Source organism: Rhinoderma darwinii, chromosome 1, assembly GCF_050947455.1.
Source record: "Rhinoderma darwinii isolate aRhiDar2 chromosome 1, aRhiDar2.hap1, whole genome shotgun sequence".
Taxonomy (NCBI): Eukaryota; Metazoa; Chordata; class Amphibia; order Anura; family Rhinodermatidae; genus Rhinoderma; species Rhinoderma darwinii.
In genome coordinates, this window is record NC_134687.1 from 332122985 (window position 1) to 332145541 (window position 22557).

Consider the following 22557-nt stretch of genomic DNA (forward strand, 5'->3'; position numbering starts at 1 on the left):
TCCCAAGAGGCCTACGCAGACGTACAACACCTGCATCACATTTTAAGAGCGAAGCATTTTTAGAAAAATGGGATGATGAGTGTCTGAGGCATTCAATGAATTTGATGGAGTTACTAATAGAAGAGGAGAAAAATATGCTTAGTTTGCTCAATATGGAAATTGAGGAGAGTGTCAAAAAATTGGATATTTTTTGTAAGGATCAGGAATTTGAAAAATTAAATAATAGTCTTAAGAAGGAGGTAGAAGTGGAACTTCGTGAAATATCAGTACGAAAAAGGAGAAAGTTCCAAAGGGATACTTCTGATTTTGAACAGAAACAAATTTTCTCCTTTACAAAAAATAGAGAAAGACAGAATAGGAATAGAGTAAGGGTGAGAAGAAATACCTTTATGTCAACAGATGGGGAAACTACAAGTGACCTATCTAGTGACAATGAGATGGGTAAACACGTTAGAGTTGAGGAATCACAATCCAAGGTTTCTTTTTTAGGGGACAGAAACAGAGGAAAATTCGGAGAGGAAAGAATAGTAGAGAAAAAAGGAGGACCCAATACAAGACAACGCAGGGGAAGATAGATAATAATCTGAATAATATAATTAATCTAACAGACTTCCCTCTATCAACACACCATATATCTTTATTAAATCGTGGTTTGGGTTTTTCACCAGTTACCCCTGGTAAGGAATTTGAAATATGTAAAGATCTTCACCTTTTTCTTGGAAACTCTTTCCGGTATTATCTGGAGTCAAGAAATAAAATAATTATTCAATTTTATTGAGCCCAAGAGTGCCTATTTACATTTCTGAATCTCTTTTTTCTTTTTTCTTTTCTATTTAATTCATATCAGGAATGGCACCGTGCTATATTATATTGCAATTTTGGGTTCTTTAGGTATGGTTTGTAAAAACCACATCTGTTTTTCTTTATATTATGAAATGGTTATAGAAGGTAAATTAAATTTAAAGAGGCTCTGTCACCAGATTCTCAAATCCCTATCTCCTATTGCATGTGATCTGCGCTGCAATGTAGATAACAGTAAAGTTTTTTTTTATTTAAAAAAAACGTTCATTTTTGGCCAAGTTATGAGCAATTTTATATATATAAACCTATTGGTACATGCAGGAAAAGGTCTAGTCAATATATATGTAGATACATTATATACTAATACCTATATCTAGGGCAAGACCTTAGTGAGACCAAGTGAACCTTGGTGTATTGACCCTAAACGACTAATGTAGAACCTATAGAATGTAGGGTACAATTAACACAATGCAATTTAGATAAAATGTATACATTTTATTAAAGATAACAACATTAAAAGATGAGTCATGCTGAGCATGAATAAAAACGTCTGTCAATAGCAGAGGACAATTACATATGACAATAAATGACAATAAATGACAGTGCCATGGCTGGTATATTAATGTACTTCCAAGATAATCAGTCTATCCAGTAAAATAGTAACAGCTTCTGTGTGAATAATGACATGCAAAATGCAACATGTGTACAGAAACAAAGAGGTCTATACTGAAAAAGACTGCAAACAGCTCAAGTACAGCATCAAACACCAGCCTAGTGCTGGGAACCAACATATGAAATCAAACTGACAATTACAATACAGTCAGTGATGGTAAAGGCAGTTTAAATGTGAATGCCCCCGGACGAAGGCATTTCGCCGAAACGTGCGTCGGGACTGACGTTCTCTCCTTGCAGAGGGCTATCATGGGTATGTTGTGTTTCTTGTCTTCCACATGTCACTCTGTTTAAACTGCCTTTACCATCACTGACTGTATTGTAATTGTCAGTTTGATTTCATATGTTGGTTCCCAGCACTAGGCTGGTGTTTGATGCTGTACTTGAGCTGTTTGCAGTCTTTTTCATTATAGACCTCTTTGTTTCTGTACACATGTTGCATTTTGATTGTCATTATTCACACAGAAGCTGTTACTATATTACTGGATAGACTGATTATCTTGGAAGTACATTAATATACCAGCCATGGCACTGTCATTTATTGTCATATGTAATTGTCCTCTGCTATTGAGAGACGTTTTTATTCATGCTCAGCATGACTCATCTTTTAATGTTGTTATCTTTAATAAAATGTATACATTTTCTCTAAATTGCATTGTGTTAATTGTACCCTACATTCTATAGGTTCTATTTTATATATATATATGCAAATGAGATTTGAAATGGACAATTGGCCATTTTTTTTTCGTTATGTCCAACTGGGCGTGTATTGTGTTTTTAACTGGGCGTGTTTACGTGTATGACGCTGACCAATCAGTGACCAGTCAGCGTCATACACTCCTCTCCATTCATTTACACAGCAGCGATGTGCAACCACATACAGAGAGATTAACGTTACTGCAGTGTCCTGATAATGAATACACATGATCATTCAGCCTGGCCGTCATGTGTATTCAGAATACTGACACTTCTGACTCTTTTCTGTGAGACTCCCGCAAGTCACGCGTAATCTCGAGAGATTATGGAGGTAAACGAGATTTCGTTTCACTTGCTGGAAATCTCACAGAAAAGAGTCAGAAGTGTCAGGATTCTGAATACACATGACGTCCAGGCTGGATGATCATGTGTATTCATTATCAGGACACTTGATTAACGTTAATCTCTGTGTATGTGGCTGCACATCGCTGCTGTGTAAATAAATGGAGATGAGTGTATGATGCTGACTGGTCACTGATTGGTCAGCGTCATACACGTAAACACGCCCAGTTAAAAACACAATACACTCCCAGTTGGACATAAGAAAAAAAACACGCCCAGTTGTCCATTTCAAAGCTCATTTGCATATATATAAAATAGCTCATAACTTGGCCAAAAATGAACGTTTTAAAAAAATCCCGATCGCCGATCACATGCAATAGGAGATAGGGATTTGAGAATCTGGTGACAGAGCCTCTTTAAGGGTAAAAAAAAAATCTGGTTTTGAAAAAATTCCATATTTTCTTGTAGTTTTATGTTGGATAACAAGTGCCGGATTATCATACTGAATTAACAAATGCTGGAATAAATGGAGTTCATTGTCTTTGTTTATAACTAAACTAGTCGTACTGTATTCCTTTAAGTGTGGGAAAGTAAATGACCTCTTCATACATCTGTCTAGCACAGTTTTTTCTACACACAGACATCCTTATGAAATTAGGAATATACTGTTGAGTGAGATCTCGCCCTTGCCCTTGATATTACACTTTTACAAAAAAGTATTCTTGCTTTGCTTCCTCTTATTATACATATATTCCTCAGCTAAACATTGCTCTCATATTAAATAGGTAGTGCAAAATGTTATTGACCAAGTAAATAAAAAAAACAAATCTAAACAAACAGTATTTAGATGGCAACCTGTGGCAACCACTTTCTGAAGCGTTTCCTGAACTTTCATAAAGGCATAAATACTATCAGACTCGCGGGATATGGAATGAGAACAGGAAAGGCTAATTGTTTCAAGACAAGAACTATTCGTTTTTGAGTACAGAGTATTACTTTCCGTTTCTTGTCATGATTATACAATGAATGATATTATACAATGGGAGAGCTGTTTCTTAAAGTACACATCATAAGACACTTATAATACTGGGGCACATTTATCCGTAGTCTTGTAAGAACAACACGTTACATCGGAAAAACAAGATATTTCATTTGGTGTAAATTGCTCCAAATGTATCAAGATGACACATGCTACATAAGACATTTGTCTCAACTCACAACATACTAGACACAATTACACTACCTTTATGCTGTTGTACTTATACACTACAATTGTGAGCCAAAATGTGGCACAAGCCAACATTAGACCCTTATCGCGGGTTGTGTAGCCACGTCCTCTTTTTTAAAATCTGTAGTATGTGACGTAGATCTAGGTTCAAGGGATTATCCAGTATGTTTCTTTGATGGCCTAGCCTTAAGATAGGGGGAGTTACACAGGGAGTACCTGGCACTGCCACATCCATACCAGTGTGGCTGTGCCTGCTACGGCAACCTTGATTAGCCCATTTACAGTACTTGAATGGGCTGAGCTGCAATACCAGGCACAGCCACACCCATGTACGGACGGGTATTACAGGAAAGGTACTGCTGTTCCCTCATTCTATTGAACAGTGTAGGGTCCTGGAAGTTGGACCCCCATTGATCACCTTTCTTAAGGATAGGCCAATAATGTAATATCCTGGGAAAAACCTTTAAAAATGGCTCTAAAATAATGGAACGTCACTTGTGCCATTTTTCTAATCTGGATTGAGGTAAATTTAGCAATGCACTTATGTACGTTTCTGGTGTTAATGCACTAAACATATGTCTTTCGACAATGTTTTTTATATGTTTAGATTGCGCCTGAAAAGTAGGCGGGGCTTCACAGTCACACTCCATTGTTTAGAAGCATGTGCCGTGTTGAGAAATATGATGTGTGCTTTACTGCTTTCACAAACTTGTGCACTACTCAAACAGTGCGCCAATCTTAGTAAATGTCCCCCGTTACATCATTTTTGTGGTGCACTTAATATCATAAATGTGCCCTAATGGCCTTGTGTATAAAAACGAGTACACTTTTTGTCCACACTAGGTATGATATATGTTTGCCAGGACTACATATGGTTAAATGTTAGGAAAGTGACCTATTACATGGTGACCATATAACAAGTCATCTAAAATAGTTTAGCTGGATCAGTGCTTTGCACAAAATAATTGTGCTATCATAGTTAAAAAAAAAATATTGCTAACTGTAAAAAAACATTTATTGTGTCTTATTTATATCAGATTCTAACTGTTATGCCCTTGTGTAGTTTACTTTCCTTTCATAACTCCATTCTGTACATTACGGCAGAGTTATCAATGAGCTGTACGGCGGAATTTACACATGGTGGCCGAGATGCCCACAAAACCGCAAGGCCATTAAACAATTTAAAAACCGCACCCATTTGCTGTAAAGCTGCTTGTTGCTGCGGTTTTTGACCACATCTTGGCCGTGCTTTGGCCACCACATGTGAATAGCCTAAAACTGGCATTGGGCCTTATTCACACGTTGCAGTTTGGGATTTGAATCAGTATTTTGAAGCCAAACAGAGGAGTGAATGCAATGCAGAGAGAAGTATAAATCTTTTCATTATATTTCCCCTGTGTTTAGGATCTAGTCCTGGTGTTGCCTTCAAAATACTAATAAAAAATACTGACAAAATCTGCAATGTGTAAATGAGGCATAAGAGGGCCCTAAAAACTCTCACGGGTAACTAATGTAATATGTTCTGAAGTTGCTTACAACACATAAGGCTTCATGCATATGACAGCATTTGTTAGTCACGTATACAGAGACAATTTTAATAATCCGTATGTTGTGACACCCATATGTTCTTATGTGTCTGACATCTGTATGATATCATATTATGGACCATATTTTTACCTGCAATATGGCAAAAAATGTAGATGTAAATACAGATGTTAAACACTGAAACAGCATGACACTTTTTAAAAAAGTATACTGACACAATATGCTGACACAATAACACATGGGTTTGCATGGAATCCATGAAAAAAAATAATGTGTGTAAATGCAGAGACATACAGACATACAATATACATTGAAGGCCATACCCGGTATCCATACGATACAGATCCCAAATAGGGCCATGGTTATGAGGCTGAAGAGACAGTCAAAACATGTATTATATAGTAACATTCATTACAACTTAAAGGATGTCCTGGCGATGGCTGTGGTGTCCCCTGTAATTTTACGTGTGTAGGACTGCGGTGGGATTGACAGGTTGGCCCTCTGGGCTTGTTATTCCACAGTGCTGTGCTGGAAGAATACTGCACACAGTGATAACATACAAGAACAGATTTTGTATACCCTCTTAAAGCAACCTCAGGCGGAGATTCCGTTCAGATTTGGTACCCAACAATTTCTGGGACTCGTACTTATTTCCAGAATGGGAGTGACTAGACCCCATCCCACCTGGTGAGGCAGCCACTGGCTGGGACCAGCATCTATAACACCATTATGGCATATCTCGTGAATATGCCATAAATATCAATGGGAACAACTCTTTAATCACACATGGCATTCTGTAGCAAAAAGCTGTCCTCTAGCTTCCAAGGCTCTTTGGAAAATTTAGTACATGTATCTTTTATAAAAATAATTTCTCTGTGGTGGAATAACTCAAAAATGTATTGTAGTGTTTGTGAAATACTGATTTGTCATAATCTGAAGCCATTGAACACTGCAAGATTTAAAGCGGACCTGTCACCAGAATATGCTGTCTTATTTGAGGGCAACATATTATAGTGGATGGGCTTTTAGACCAAACAGCACAAAACAATATTGTGCTGTTTGATTAACAACATTTAATGCTTTGTTCTCATGGCATTTGGATCTTACGTTCGTCGCACTTGTCAGGATAATGTTTGTCTGTATGGGCCAAACAAAATGCCCTGACATGCAGTGGCATATGTCACCCATAGGCCCCCATGCAAATAAAATATATCATTCAGTCCTTTGGTTATTTGGGAGATAAGCATCATCAGAGCTGTCTTTCAACTGCTTATCCCTTGTATCTTTAGAAATAAATTAGGCTGTTTTGTCTATCAAAGCCTGATTGCTTATGGTGGTGTTAAGACTTCTTGATTTTACCCATACACGTAACCCCAATGGTTAGCTATACGACTGGAAAAGGTGATTGCTATAATTGCAAACAGTGTTGGGAAAAGGTTAATGGAAGACCAGAGCCGTAACAAGGAACTTTGGGGCTCCAACGCAGAATTGGTATGGTGCCATACTCCACCACGACCTCCTACAGCACTAAATGAATTCAGGCCATGTAAAGCTATAGTATTTACTTTTTCTTTTTTTTTTCTCTAAAAAGGTTTAAAATTTTGTGCTGATTGATTTCCTAATATATCTTTATAGTTGTTGGAGCTTTTTTGTTGTCTGATAAAGAGCTCTCTCCGAATACCCGGCATAAACATAATTTTAAGAGCTAACATTCTGGTTACCTACAGCCGCCACTAGAGGGAGCTTACGAGCAGATTGCGTACTGCTATAAATTGAATTTAATAATAAAACAGTATGCAGTAAGGTTTTCAACTCCCCTAGTGGTGGTTTGCAGGTGTCCAGATTGTTATGTTTTGAATCTATGTCTATGCAGGGGATTAGGAGCTCTAGATCAGTAAAACAAAACTCTGACTGCTATAAAGATATATTATAAAATTTATCAGCAAAGAATTTCGGACCTAAAAATTACTTAGGCCTCATGCACACGACCATATTGGTGTGCACGGTCGTGATTTGTGGCTCGGACAGCCGCGGATTGTCACCCGCAGGCCGTCTACAAATCGCTGGCCGTGCACATAACCGTGTGCATTAATTTCTATGAGCCTGAACCGCAAAATACGGCCGTAATAAGACATGTCCTATCTTTTTGCGGTCCAGGCTCCTGGGCAATGCATGGACCGTGGAAACCACGGTCATGTGCATGAGCCCATTGAAATGAATGGGGCCGCAATTCACCCGCAGATTTGTGGGTGAACTACGGCCGCAAAAATACGCTTGTGTGCATGGGACCTTAGTGTTAAAAGATGTGCATTCACTTTAAAGAGGCTCTGTCACCACATTATAAGTGCCCTGTCTCCTATATAAGGAGATCGGCGCTGTAATGTAGGTGACAGTAATGCTTTTTATTTAAAAAAACAATCTTTTTTCACAACGTTAGGAGGGATTTTGGTTTATGCTAATGAGCTTTCTTAATGCCCAAGTGGGCGTACTTTTAATTTCGACCAAGTGGGCGTTGTACAGAGGAGTGTATGACGCTGACCAATCAACATCATGCACTCCTCTCCATTCATTTACACTGCACTAGCGATATAGATATGTGCAGCCTCATACACAAACCCTAACATTACTACAGTGTCCTGATAATGAATACACATGAAATTCAGCCTGGACGTCATGTGTACTCAGAATCCTGACACTTCTGACACTTTTTTTGTGAGATTCCGGCAAGTGAAACCAAATCTCGTTTAGCTCCGTGATCTCGCGAGATTTGGTTTCACTTGCCGGAATCTCACAAAAAAAGATTCAGAAGTGTCAGGATTCTGAGTACACATGACGTCCAGGCTGGATTTCATGTGCATTCATTATCAGGACACTGTAGTAATGTTAGGGCTTGTGTATGTAGCTGCACATAGTGATATAACTATATCGCTAGTGCAGTGTAAATGAATGGAGAGGAGTACATGATGCCGATTGGTCAGCGTCATGCACTCCTCTGTACAACGCCCACTTGGTCGAAAGTAAAAGTACGCCCACTTGGGCATTAAGAAAGCTCATTAGCATAAACCAAAATCGCTCCTAACGTTGTGAAAAAAGATCGTTTTTTTAAAATAAAAAGCATTACTGTCACCTACATTACAGCGCCCATCTCCTTATCTAGGAGATAGGGCACTTATAATGTGGTGACAGAGCCTCTTTAAGCTTCGTATGGTCTCCACTCAGTTCCCTAAGTCTTTCCTTCTTATCCTGGTTTCCAAGTGGCTTGCATAACATTTTTATCTGCCTCTGCTCTCATTTTTTTCTTCTCTTCTCTACAACTATGAGTTTCAGAGGGCCCCCTTAACGGCTTGGCAGCTACAATGCCTGCTACCCTGGTAGTTAGGCTCATATGGAAGGTCGATTTTCACAGTGTTGTGAGGAACTCCATAGCCCCTACATCCTAGTGATTGGTGGGGGTCTTAGCACCTGAGCCTATATTGTAACTATCTTCATAGTGGAATTTGTCAATGAAGGGTATAAAGAATTGGTTAACTTACGAATGGTGGCATATATTATTATTCTACTAATCATATTATTAATACTAATAAAGAACTAACACTAACATGTTCCCATGATGATAGAACAGAATAGACAGTCACTGTAATGGTGGGGGGGGGTAGGGAAACGGACAGGTGAGCCCTAATCTACCCGCCACTCTGTCCCTGCCTACTTGCAACGACCCGCCCTAGGCGACGGGGTACAACTGGGCGGCGGTCCCTGCGCTCAGTAAGTGCATGACAAACACGACAAACAAACAAGGGAATACAAGCAAGGGAAATGGGCAGTTGCTCGCGGAAACACCGTGAGCAACAGAGTAGTGAACGAGCCGAGTCAAGCCAGGAGAGTGCGAGGTACAAAGCGAAAAGCAGAAGAGTAGTCGGTAAGCCGGGGTCTGTATGGAGCAGGATCAAAAAGTAGCAGGAGCTGTAGCTGGGCCAGGAAACCTCAAGGAAAGAATTCACAAGCACAGATGGACAGGAAGAGCAGGCTTAAATAGACCGAGGGCGGGAGCTAGCTGAGTCTGGCCAGGTTGCGATAGGCTCTCCCACTCCTAAGCCTGCCAGCCTGAGTGGAGGAAGCTGGTGTCTGTCTCAGGGATGTACACTCAGGTGTTGACTGATTAATTCTGGGAATTAACCCCGAAGCAGTGCCTGGCAGATCCTTTACAGTACCCCCCCTTTTATGAGGGGCCACCGGACCCTTTCTAAGTGGACCTGGCTTACTGGGGAAACGCAGGTGGAACCTCCTGACCAATACCCCAGCGTGAACATCCCGGGCGGGTACCCAAGTCCTCTCCTCGGGCCCGTATCCTCTCCAATGGACCAGGTACTGGAGGGAGCCTTGGACCATCTTGCTGTCCACGATCCTGGCCACCTCAAATTCCACCCCCTCAGGGGTGAGGACGGGAACAGGAGGTTTCCTCGAGGGGGCCAAGGACGGGGAGCAGCGTTTCAGGAGGGAGGCATGAAACACGTTGTGTATACGAAAAGACGGGGGTAACTCCAGCCGGAAAGAGACAGGACTGAGGACCTCAATGACCTTATACGGCCCAATAAACCGGGGAGCAAACCTTTTGGACGGAACCTTGAGACGCAAGTTCCTGGATGACAACCACACCAGATCCCCGACCACAAACAGGGGGTTAGCAGAACGTCTTCTATCGGCCTGAGCCTTCTGTATGCTCTGGGACGCCTCTAGGTTCTTCTGAACCTGGGCCCAGACTGCGCACAGATCCCGATGAACGACCTCCACCTCGGGATTGTTGGAACAACCAGGTGAAACGGAGGAGAACCGTGGATTAAACCCAAAATTACAGAAAAAGGGAGAGACCCCTGACGAGTTACTGACCCGGTTATTAAGGGAAAATTCGGCGAGGGGAATGAAAGAAACCCAATCAAATTGACAGTCAGAGACAAAACATCTTAAGTATTGTTCTAGAGACTGATTAGTCCTCTCCGTTTGGCCATTGGTTTCAGGATGGAAAGCAGAGGAGAAGGACAGATCAATCCCCAACTTATTACAGAAGGCTCTCCAAAACAATGAAACAAATTGTACCCCCCTGTCAGAAACAATATTGACGGGGACCCCATGGAGACGCAGGATGTGTTTGATAAACAAGGTAGCCAACGTCTTGGCGTTGGGTAGTTTCTTGAGGGGCACAAAGTGGCACATTTTACTGAAGCGGTCTACCACCACCCACACCACCGACTTGCCTTGGGATGGAGGCAAATCGGTGATAAAATCCATGGAGATATGTGTCCAAGGTCTCTGGGGAATGGGCAACGAACGCAGTAAGCCCGCTGGTCGGGACCTGGGAGTCTTGGACCTGGCACAAACCTCACAGGCGGCGACGTAGGCCTTAACGTCTTTAGGCAAACCAGGCCACCAATAATTTCTGGTAATGAGGTGTTTGGTACCCAGGATGCCTGGATGGCCAGATAGTGCGGAGTCGTGATTTTCCCTAAGTACCCTTAGCCGGAATTGCAGGGGAACAAACAGCTTGTTCTCAGGAAGGTTCCCAGGAGCTGAACCTTGATCAGCAGCAATTTCAGAGACTAAATCGGACTCGATAGAGGAAATGACTATACCTGGAGGCAAAATACAAACAGGATCTTCCTCCGAAGGAGGGCTGGCCATGAAGCTACGCGACAGTGCATCCGCCTTAATATTTTTAGACCCGGCCCTATAGGTAACCAAAAAATTGAATCTGGTAAAAAACAACGCCCATCGAGCTTGTCTCGGGTTTAGCCTCCGGGCAGATTCTAGGAAAACCAGATTCTTGTGGTCGGTAAGGACCGTTACCTGGTGCCTAGCCCCCTCCAGGAAGTGGCGCCACTCTTCAAATGCCCATTTAATGGCTAAAAGTTCGCGGTTGCCAATATCATAGTTACACTCCGTGGGCGAAAACTTCCTAGAAAAGTAAGCACAGGGGCGGAGATGGGTGAGGGAGCTGGTACCCTGGGACAAGACGGCCCCCACTCCCACCTCGGACGCGTCAACCTCCACAATAAATGGCTCCCTTTGGTTGGGCTGAACCAGCACCGGGGCCGAGATAAAGCACTTCTTGAGGGTCTCAAAAGCCTGGACGGCCTCAGGGGGCCAATGGAGGACATCAGCACCCTTGCGAGTGAGGTCCGTAAGAGGCTTAGCGACGACCGAGAAGTTAGCAATAAATCTCCTGTAATAGTTAGCGAACCCCAAAAAACACTGTAGCGCTTTCAGGGAGGCAGGTTGGACCCATTCAGCCACAGCCTGAACCTTGGCAGGGTCCATGCGGAATTCATGAGGAGTGAGGATTTGACCTAAAAATGGTATCTCCTGTACCCCAAATACACATTTTTCGATTTTGGCAAACAGTTTGTTTTCTCGAAGGACCTGGAGCACTTTCCTGACATGCTCTATGTGGGAGGACCAGTCCCTGGAAAACACCAATATGTCATCAAGGTACACTACAAGAAATATCCCCAGGTAATTTCTCAAAATCTCATTTATGAAGTTCTGGAAGACCGCAGGGGCATTGCACAACCCAAAGGGCATGACGAGGTATTCGAAATGGCCTTCGGGCGTGTTAAACGCAGTCTTCCACTCATCCCCCTCTTTGATGCGAATAAGGTTATACGCCCCCCGTAGATCCAATTTAGAGAACCATTGGGCCCCCTGAACCTGATTAAAGAGATCAGGAATCAAAGGAAGGGGATACTGGTTCCTTACCGTGACCTTATTCAGGCCACGGTAGTCAATGCATGGCCTAAGACCCCCATCCTTCTTCCCTACGAAGAAGAAGCCAGCACCTACCGGAGAAGAAGAGGGACGAATGTAACCCTTGGCCAGGGATTCCTGGATATACTCCCTCATGGCTTCACGTTCGGGACAAGAAAGGTTAAATATCCTACCCTTAGGAAGCTTAGCTCCTGGTACCAATTCGATAGCGCAATCGTATTCTCTATGAGGCGGTAATACTTCGGAGGCCTCTTTAGAGAAAACATCAGCGAAGTCCTGAACAAACTCGGGTAGCGTATTCACCTCCTTAGGGGGAGAAATAGAATTAACAGAAAAACATGACGTACAACATTCATTACCCCATTTGGTTAGCTCCCCAGTATTCCAGTCAAACGTAGGATTATGCAACTGCAACCAGGGAAGACCTAGAACCAAATCGTACGATAATCCCTGCATCAATAGTACAGAGCATTGCTCCAAATGCATGGAGCCAACAAGGAGTTCAAAAACAGGGGTATGCTGTGTAAAATAACCATTAGCAAGAGGAGTGGAGTCGATACCCACTACCGGAACAGGTTTAGGCAAATCAATCAGAGGCATAGCGAGAGACATAGCAAATTCCACAGACATGATATTAGTAGAGGACCCTGAATCCACGAAGGCACTGCCGGTAGCAGACCTACCACCAAAAGAGACCTGAAAGGGAAGCAATATCTTAGTACGTTTCATATTTACGGGAAATACCTGTGCGCCCAAGTGACCTCCCCGATGATCACTTAGACGCGGGAGCTCTCTGACAGCATTCTTACGCTTGGGACAGTTGTTTACTTGATGCTTGACATCCCCACAGTAGAAGCAGAGACCATTCTTCCTGCGGAATTCTCTACGTTGTTGAGGGGACACGGAGGCCCCGAGTTGCATAGGTATTTCTGAGTCTTTAGGGGAGAAACGAAGCAACGGGACTTCGGGAGGCATCATGGGGGAGTCGGAGGAAAAAACACATAAACGTTCACGTTGTCGTTCCCTGAGACGTCGGTCAAGTCGTACCACTAAAGCCATAACCTGGTCTAAGGAGTCAGAAGAGGGATAACTAACTAGCAGGTCTTTCAGGGCATTCGACAGACCCAACCTAAACTGGCACCTTAAGGCAGGGTCATTCCACCGAGAAGCTACGCACCACTTCCTAAAGTCAGAGCAATACTCCTCAACAGGTCTCTTACCCTGACGTAAGGTCACCAGCTGACTCTCGGCAAAGGCAGTTCTGTCGGTCTCGTCATAAATAAGTCCGAGGGCAGAAAAGAAACAATCAACGGAGGAAAGTTCAGGGGCGCCAGGAGCCAAGGAGAAGGCCCACTCTTGGGGCCCTTCCTGGAGCCGGGACATAATTATACCCACCCGCTGGCTCTCAGAACCTGAGGAGTGAGGCTTTAAGCGAAAGTAAAGCCTACAACTCTCCCGAAAGGAGAGAAAAGCCCTCCGGTCACCTGAGAACCGGTCGGGCAACTTGAGGTGGGGTTCAAGGGGTGCGGTGAGGGGAACTACCAAGGTAGCATCAGGCTGGTTGACCCTCTGAGCCAGGGCCTGGACCTGTAGGGAGAGACCCTGCATTTGCTGAGCCAGGGTTTCACGGGGTTCCATAATGGTGTCAGGGACCAGGGTAGACTAGGTATAGGGCTTGTGAATTAGTAATGGTGGGGGGGGTAGGGAAACGGACAGGTGAGCCCTAATCTACCCGCCACTCTGTCCCTGCCTACTTGCAACGACCCGCCCTAGGCGACGGGGTACAACTGGGCGGCGGTCCCTGCGCTCAGTAAGTGCATGACAAACACGACAAACAAACAAGGGAATACAAGCAAGGGAAATGGGCAGTTGCTCGCGGAAACACCGTGAGCAACAGAGTAGTGAACGAGCCGAGTCAAGCCAGGAGAGTGCGAGGTACAAAGCGAAAAGCAGAAGAGTAGTCGGTAAGCCGGGGTCTGTATGGAGCAGGATCAAAAAGTAGCAGGAGCTGTAGCTGGGCCAGGAAACCTCAAGGAAAGAATTCACAAGCACAGATGGACAGGAAGAGCAGGCTTAAATAGACCGAGGGCGGGAGCTAGCTGAGTCTGGCCAGGTTGCGATAGGCTCTCCCACTCCTAAGCCTGCCAGCCTGAGTGGAGGAAGCTGGTATCTGTCTCAGGGATGTACACTCAGGTGTTGACTGATTAATTCTGGGAATTAACCCCGAAGCAGTGCCTGGCAGATCCTTTACAGTCACATTCCATAGGATGGAGCATACTCTGAAATAATCCAGTAATATATCATATAAGATATTCTCACTTAGTAGACTAGCATTCCAGTGGTTATAACATACATACCTCTAGCTCATAATTATACATATTCTCATCCATTTACTAGAAACATAGTATAGATATACAAAAATAAATTTTCTGGTGATCCACCATAACGGCAATAACTCATTTGTGGACAAGTGGAAAAGCTTCCCAGTAAGTGTCGGAGGCAAACATTGAGTCAAAGCCTCTCATTCACACTCATAAGTTCCCTCATAGGATCCCTACACTTATGATCCCGATAGGCAAACATCCGTACACCAATCAGGATAATTTCTACACCCTAGTAGCCCAGTGGGCAAGAATTCTGCTGTATCTAGCAGACCTGTGTTATAAAAGTATTGATGTTAAGGATGAGTGCCAATATATAGAAAATGTAACTTACATTCAGAGCTGCCACGTTGGTCCTGTATTGATTACCACTTTTCTCTCTGGTGACTTTTAAAGTTTGTCCTGAAACATAAAGGTGGTAAACAAATTTAATTTCCATTATTCATCTGCTTTCATCACAATATACATTAAATAGTGAATTTCTTATATATTGATATACTAGTTGGCAAATTATTGTCTTCTTCTACACAGATGGTAGCTTCCTGCTGCAAAAAAAACGAGGGTTGCAAGAAACATTACCAACCAAGTATAAGGTCGGTGTACAAAAACGGAATGAACGCTGAGATGTTTGTTTTTTCCTGTACTTAGTGTACCAAGCTTACAACACAACAGTGCGTACAAAATAAGAAAAAACATCTGGAAGATACAGTGCTGTGTCAACTTTCTGGCTTTCCATAAGAAAAAACAAAACTATTTGGCATATAACAAGCAGTACTGTTTTATGTGAAATAGCTAACAGAACCCAAAAAAGAAAAACAAATCAATCGGATGTCATGATTTTGTAAATAATCAAACACTGATGCAATGAATATGTGTATATAAATATATATATATATATATATATATATATATATATATATACACACTACCATTCAATAGTTTAGAGCAGGGGTCTCAAACTCGGCCGGGTAAGTGGGCCGCATATAGAAAAAATGGGAAGTTGACGGGCCGCATTACTTTCAAATTTGATACAATACAAAATTATTGTTAATCAATTAGTTATTTGAACTACTATAACACTATATTACTATAATAATAATACTACATTACTATAATAATAGCGCTAGGTTTAAAATTTGAGATATTTCTCCACGTGCTTATTTCAACAATCCAGCTTTCCAGTTTAAGTGTCGCTAAATGCAGTCCGGCGGCTCAGTTAGCACACATGTCAAGATTGGGCAGCCCCTTTTTAGATAGTGCCGCAGTGCCCTCTGTGGATGCTGCCGCAGTGCCCTCGGTAGATGCTGCCGTAGTGCCCTCTGTAGATAAGGCCGCAGTGCCCTCTGTAGATAAGGCCACAGTGCCCTCTGTAGATAAGGCCACAGTGCCCTCTGTAGATAAGGTCACAGTGCCCTCTGTAGATAAGGCCACAGTGCCCTCTGTAGATAAGGCCACAGTGCCCTCTGTAGATAATGCAACACACCCCTAGATAATGCCAGTGTCCTCTTCAGATACTGCCACACACCCACTTGTAGATAATGCCACAGTGCCCTCTGTAGAGGCTGCCACAGTGCCCTCTGTAGAGGCTGCCACAGTGCCCTCTGTAGAGGCTGCCACAGTGCCCTCTGTAGAGGCTGCCACAGTACCCTCTGTAGAGGCTGCCACAGTACCCTCTGTAGAGGCTGCCACAGTGCCCTCTGTAGAGGCTGCCACAGTGCCCTCTGTAGAGGCTGCCACAGTGCCCTCTGTAGAGGCTGCCACAGTGCCCTCTGTAGAGGCTGCCACAGTGCCCTCTGTAGAAGCTGCCACAGTGCCCTCTGTAGAAGCTGCCACAGTGCCCTCTGTAGAAGCTGGCACAGTGCCCTCTGTAGAGGCTGCCACAGTGCCCTCTGTAGAGGCTGCCCCAGTGCCCTCTGTAGAGGCTGCCCCAGTGCCCTCTGTAGAGGCTGCCCCAGTGCCCTCTGTAGAGGCTGCCCCAGTGATGTCAGGGGCTTGCCCAGAGCTGGAGTCCCAGGCAGAGCGCTAGTAGGCTCTTCCTGGTACTCCAGCTGTGCTCCTGACATCACTGGGACTCCTGCTCTGGGGAAGCCCCTGACATCATTGTCGATGTATGGACAGCGATGTCAGAGGCTTCCCCAGAGTCCCGGAGCAGAGCCGATAATAGCGCTCTGCCCGGGACTCCGCTCTGGGGAAGACCCTTACACACTGTCCATATATGGGCAGCGATGTCAGGGAATTCCACAGAGTCCCGGAGCAGAGCCGATACTAGCGCTCTGCCCGGGACTCCGCTCTGGGGAAGACCCTGACACACTGTCCATATATGGGCAGATATGTCAGGGAATTCCGCAGCGTCCCGGAGCAGAGCCTGTACTAGCGCTCTGCCCGGGACTCCGCTATGGGGAAGACCCTGACACACTGTCCACATATGGGCAGCGATGTCAGGGAATTCCACAGAGTCCGGGAGCAGAGCCGACACCAGCGCTCTGCTCGGGACTCCGGCTCTGGGGAAGCCCCAGACATCGCTGTTCATATGTGGACAGCGATGTCAGGGAATTCCACAGAGTCCCGGAGCAGAGCCGACACCAGCGCTCTGCTCGGGACTCCGGCTCTGGGGAAGCTCCAGACATCGCTGTTCATATGTGGACAGCGATGTCAGGGAATTCCGCAGAGTCCCGCAGCAGAGCCGACACCAGCGCTCTGCTCCGCTCTGGGCAAGACCCTGACACACTGTCCATATATGGGCAGCGATGTCAGGGAATTCCACAGAGTCCCGGAGCAGAGCCGACACCAGCGCTCTGCTCGGGACTCCGGCTCTGGGGAAGCCCCAGACATCGCTGTTCATATGTGGACCGCGATGTCAGGGAATTCCAGAGTCTCGGAGCAGAGCCGATACTAGCGGCTCTATGTCCCGTGGGCTGCAGATGACAGCCCCAGGGGCCGCATGCGGCCCGCGGGCCGCGTGCTTGAGACCCCTGGTTTAGAGTCACTTAGAAATTTCCTTATTTTTGAAAGAAAAGGAAATTTTTTTTCAATGAAGATAGCATTCAATTAATTAGAAATACACCCTATACATTGTTAATGTGCTAAATGACTATTCTAGCTGCAAACGTCTGGTTTTTAATGCAATATCTACATAGGTGTATAGAGGCCCATTTCCAGCAACCATCACTCCAGTGTTCTAATGGTACATTGTGTTTGCTAACTGTGTTAGAAGGCTAATGGATGATTAGAAAACACTTGAAAACCCTTGTGCAATTATGTTAGCACCGCTGTAAACAGTTTTGCTGTTTAGAGGAGCTATAAAACTGACCTTCCTTTGAGCTAGTTGAGCATCTGGAGTATTACATTTGTGTGTTCGATAAAACTCTCAAAATGGCTAGAACAAGAGAGCTTTCATGTGAAACTCGACAGTCTATTCTTGTTCTTAGAAATGAATGCTATTCCATGCGAGAAATTGCCAAGAAACTGAAGATTTCCTACAACGGTGTGTACTACTCCCTTCAGAGGACAGCACAAACAGGCTCTAACCAGAGTAGAAAGAGAAGTGGGAGGCCCCGCTGCACAACTGAGCTACAAGACAAGTACATTAGAGTCTCTAGTTTGAGAAATAGACGCCTCACAGGTCCTCAACTGGCAGCTTCATTAAATAGTACCCGCAAAACTCCAGTGTCAACGTCTACAGTGAAGAGGCGACTCCGGGATGCTGGCTTTCAGGGCAGAGTGGCAAATAAAAAGCCATATCTGAGACTGGCTAATAAAAGGAAAAGATTAATATGGGCAAAAGCACACAGACATTGGACAGAGGAAGATTGGAAAAAAGTGTTATGAACAGACGAATCGAAGTTTGAGGTGTTTGGATCACACAGAAGAACATTTGTGAGACGCAGAACAACTGAAAAGATGCTGGAAGAGTGCCTGACGCCATCTGTCAAGCATTGTGGAGGTAATGTGATGGTCTTGGGTTGCTTTGGTGCTGGTAAAGTGGGAGATTTGTACAAGGTAAAAGGGATTTTGAATAAGGAAGGCTATCACTCCATTTTGCAACGCCATGCCATACCCTGTGGACAGCGCTTGATTGGAGCCAATTTCATCCTACAACAGGACAATGACCCAAAGCACAACTCCAAATTATGCAAGAACTATTTAGGGAAGAAGCAGGCAGCTGGTATTCTATCTGTAATGGAGTGGCCAGCGCAGTCACCAGATCTCAACCCCATAGAGCTGTTGTGGGAGCAGCTTGACCGTATGGTACGCAAGAAGTGCCCATCAAGCCAATGCAACTTGTGGGAAGGCCTTCTGGAAGTATGCAGTGAAATTTCTCCCGATTACCTCAGCAAATGAACAGCTAGAATGCCAAAGGTCTGCAATGCTGTAATTGCTGCAAATGGAGCATTCTTTGATGAAAGCAAACTTTGAAGGAGAAAATTATTATTTCAAATAAAAATCATTCTAACCATGTCAATGTCTTGACTATATTTTCTAGTCATTTTGCAACTCATTTGATAAATATAAGTGTGAAAACAAAAAATTGTCTGGGTGACCCCAAAATTTTGAACGGTAGTGTATGTATATATATATATATATATATATATATATATATATATATATATATATATATATACCAGCATAGAACGAAGTGACGGCACCAAGGACTTCAAGACGGATGAAAAACAGGGTGTATTTATTCACCTCAAGAAATCACAGCAACGTTTCGGTTCAACAGGAACCTTTCTCAAGCTATCTCAAATGAACAATGGCATCAAGTATAAATCCACCCTGTTTTTCATCCGTCTTAAAGTCCTTGGTGCCGTCACTTCGTTCTGTGCTGGTATTTATCTGAAAAGAAGGGGAATTGATTCATCCCCTGGTGACGAGCACATGGCCTGATTTATTTGATATATGGAGTGCTGTGTTTCTTTGCCTTTGGATCGTATATATTTATATATATATATATATATATATACATTGTCACGATTTGTGGGTATGTGGACCCACTAGGCCGCAACGCCAAAGCAGGGAGGCAGCTGGCCAAACGACAGGAACCCCAGAATTACAATGTCCCGCACAAGAGTACCTGGATAATCCAGACAGTGACCGCAGCTCTAGAACAGATGGAGGTGGGTGCAGCAGGTAACGCCAGACGTGGTGGATGACAGCAGTTGCCGCAGGTTGCGCCAGACGTGGCGGATCCCTCAGGAAATGGCAGATGACACAGGTCGTGGCAATGCAACAGCAGGTGCAGTAGACACGACTCCAACTAGTAGGCACCGGAACAAGAACACAGCACGGGATACAGGAACAGGTAACAGGGCACGGGTAACAACTGGACCGAGAAACACTAAGGGACCATTTGCAAGACAGACTTGGGAATAACTAACAATGCTCAGGCAAGGATCGGAAGGGCTGAGGCCTACTTATAGACCAGGAAATCATGTGGTCAATAATGATGATTGTTTTACAGGTGCGCGCGCCGGCCCTTTAAGAGAGGGCACGAGCGTGCGCGCGCACCCTACGGGACACAGCAGACCGGAGCGGAAGTGAGCGCTGGCGACTCCTAGGAAGGAGATGGGGAACAGCGCTCACGGATCCATAAGGTGAGTAAACCCGACGGTCCGTGGCCATGGATGTTACAGTATCCCCCCTCTTACGCCCCCTCTTCTTGGGGCCAGAGCGAGAGAGGAATTTCTTAATGAGAGCAGGAGCACTGGGGTTCTCTTCCGGCTCCCAGGACCTCTCCTCAGGACCAAACCCTCTCCAGTCCACCAAATAGAAAGTCCTTCCTCCTACCCTCCTGCAGTCCAGGATCTCCCTCACCTCGAACACATCAGAAGAACCGCTGGGAGCAACTGTGGAACTAAAAGTCTTGCTGTAGCGGTTCAGGACCACAGGTTTCAGGAGGGACACATGAAAGGAGCTGGGGATTCTGAGGGTAGGAGGCAGCCGCACCTTATAGGAGACAGGGTTTATTTGTTGCAGAATCTCGAAAGGACCAAGGAACCTGGGAGCAAACTTGTATGAAGGCATCTTCAAACGAATGTTCCGAGAGAATAGCCAGACTTTGGTACCCGGAACATATTGAGGCGGCTCATTTCTCTTTTCGCTTCATGCGATCGACTGCCAGCAAAATAGAGGACGGGGTCTGTTGCCAGATTTGCAGAAAGTCCCCAAATGCAGAGTCAGCAGTGGGTACCTGAGATGTAGTCGACACTGGAAGAGGGACTCTAGGATGTTGACTGTACGCAATGTGAAATGGAGTGGAAGTGATGGACTCACTTGTGTGGTTGTTGTACGAGAACTCGGCCCATGGAAGAAGCTGTACCCTGTTATCGTGCTGTGAAGAGATGAAGTGGCGGAGATAATTTTCCATGATCTGGTTGATCCTCTCAACTTGCCCATTGGACTGGGGGTGATAGGCCGAGAAAAAGTCCAATCTCACATCCAGGAGTTTACAGAGAGCTCCCCAGAACTTTGAGGTAAATGTGTCCGGTCGGACACAATGTGAAGAGGAAAGCCATGCAAGCGAAAGATGTGTTGAATGAAGAGACTCGCCAGTAGGGGAGCAGAAGGTAGGCCGGTCAGCGGGATAAAATGTGCCATCTTCGAGAAACGGTCCACCCCCACCCAGACAGTGTTGCATCCTGCTGAGGGGGGAAGGTCTGTGACATAGTCCATAGCAATGTGCTGCCAGGGGGCATTGGGTACAGGCAGAGGTTGAAGCAGGCCGGCAGGCTTGGAGTGAGAAACTTTGTTAGAAGCACACACCGTGCAAGAAGAGACAAAGTCCACAACAGCCTTGGGTAGCGTGGGCCACCAGAAGTGACGAGCAATCAGGTCTCGGGTTTTATGGACACCAGCGTGCCCAGCCAGTTTATAACTGTGTCCCCAGCGGAGAATTCTTCTCCTGTCTGCCAAACGAACAAACGTCCTCCTCGGAGGGATGTCTCTAACCTGCAGAGGATTAGCAGTGACAATCCATGACGGGTCTATGATAGTCTGAAGGGACTCCACCGTGTCTTCCTTCTCTAACGATCTGGACAGGGCATCGGCCCTCACATTTTTGTCTGCGGGACGGTAGTAGAGCACAAATTGGAAACGGGTGAAGAACAGCGACCACCGGGCTTGACAGGGATTTAGTCGTTGAGCGGAAAGAAGGTAGGTAAGGTTCTTCTGGTCGGTGTAGATCAGGATGGGGTGAACTGCGCCCTCTAGAAGATGTATCCACTCCTCCAGAGCCAATTTGATGGCCAGTAGCTCCTGATCTCTAATAGAGTAATTGCGCTCAGCAGAAGAAAAAAGTCTTGAGTAGTAGCCACATACTACTGCCTCTCCTTTGGAGCTCCTCTGGAACAGACGTGCACCTGCACCAACAGAATAAGCGTCCACATCCACTGAGAACTGCCGAGGTAAGTCAGGATGATGGAGGATCGAAGCTGAAGTGAAGGCTTCCTTGAGACTAATAAATACGGACTCTGCCTCTGGAGTCCAAACCTTGGCGTTCGCATCCTTCTTCATAATGGTAGAGATGGGAGCCGTCAGAGATGAGAAGTTTGGAATAAACTGCCGGTAGAAATTGGTGAATCTCAGTAACCACTGTATGGCCCTTAGACCCTGAGGACGTGGCCACTCCAGGACAGCTCTCACTTTCTCAGGATCCATCTTGAGACCTTGAGCCAAGATGATGTAGCCCAGGAAGGGCAAACAACTCCTCTCAAAGACGCACTTCTCCAGCTTGGCGTATAAACGATTCTCTCTTAATCGTAGTAGCACTTGACGGACATGCCTCCGATGAGTCGTCTGATCTGGGGAGAAAATCAAAATGTCATCGAGATAAATAACAACGCAGACATAGAGGAGATCTTGGAAGATATCATTCACAAATTCCTGAAACACTGCGGGAGCGTTACACAGTCCGAAGGGCATCACTAGGTATTCATAGTGCCCGTCCCGGGTGTTAAATGCCGTCTTCTATTCGTCACCCCAGCGAATCCAGATTAGGTTATAAGCCCCCCGCAGGTCTAGCTTAGAAAATTTTTGGGCTCCTCGTATGCAATCAAACAGCTCGGATATAAGTGGCAACAGGTATTTGTTCTTGACCGTGATCTGGTTGAAACCACGGTAGTCAATGCAGGGTCGAAG

At 44.9% G+C, this 22557-nt stretch overlaps 1 protein-coding gene across 1 annotated transcript in view; it reads right to left on the bottom strand.

Annotated features, from left to right (window-relative positions):
- Positions 1–22557, bottom strand: part of LPAR1 (lysophosphatidic acid receptor 1) — a 194436-nt gene that overhangs the window by 110169 nt on the left and 61710 nt on the right. The window contains exon 2 of the mRNA XM_075825650.1: positions 14756–14823. The gene's annotated coding sequence lies outside the window, so the exon portion shown is untranslated. The remainder of the gene's footprint in view (positions 1–14755; positions 14824–22557) is intronic.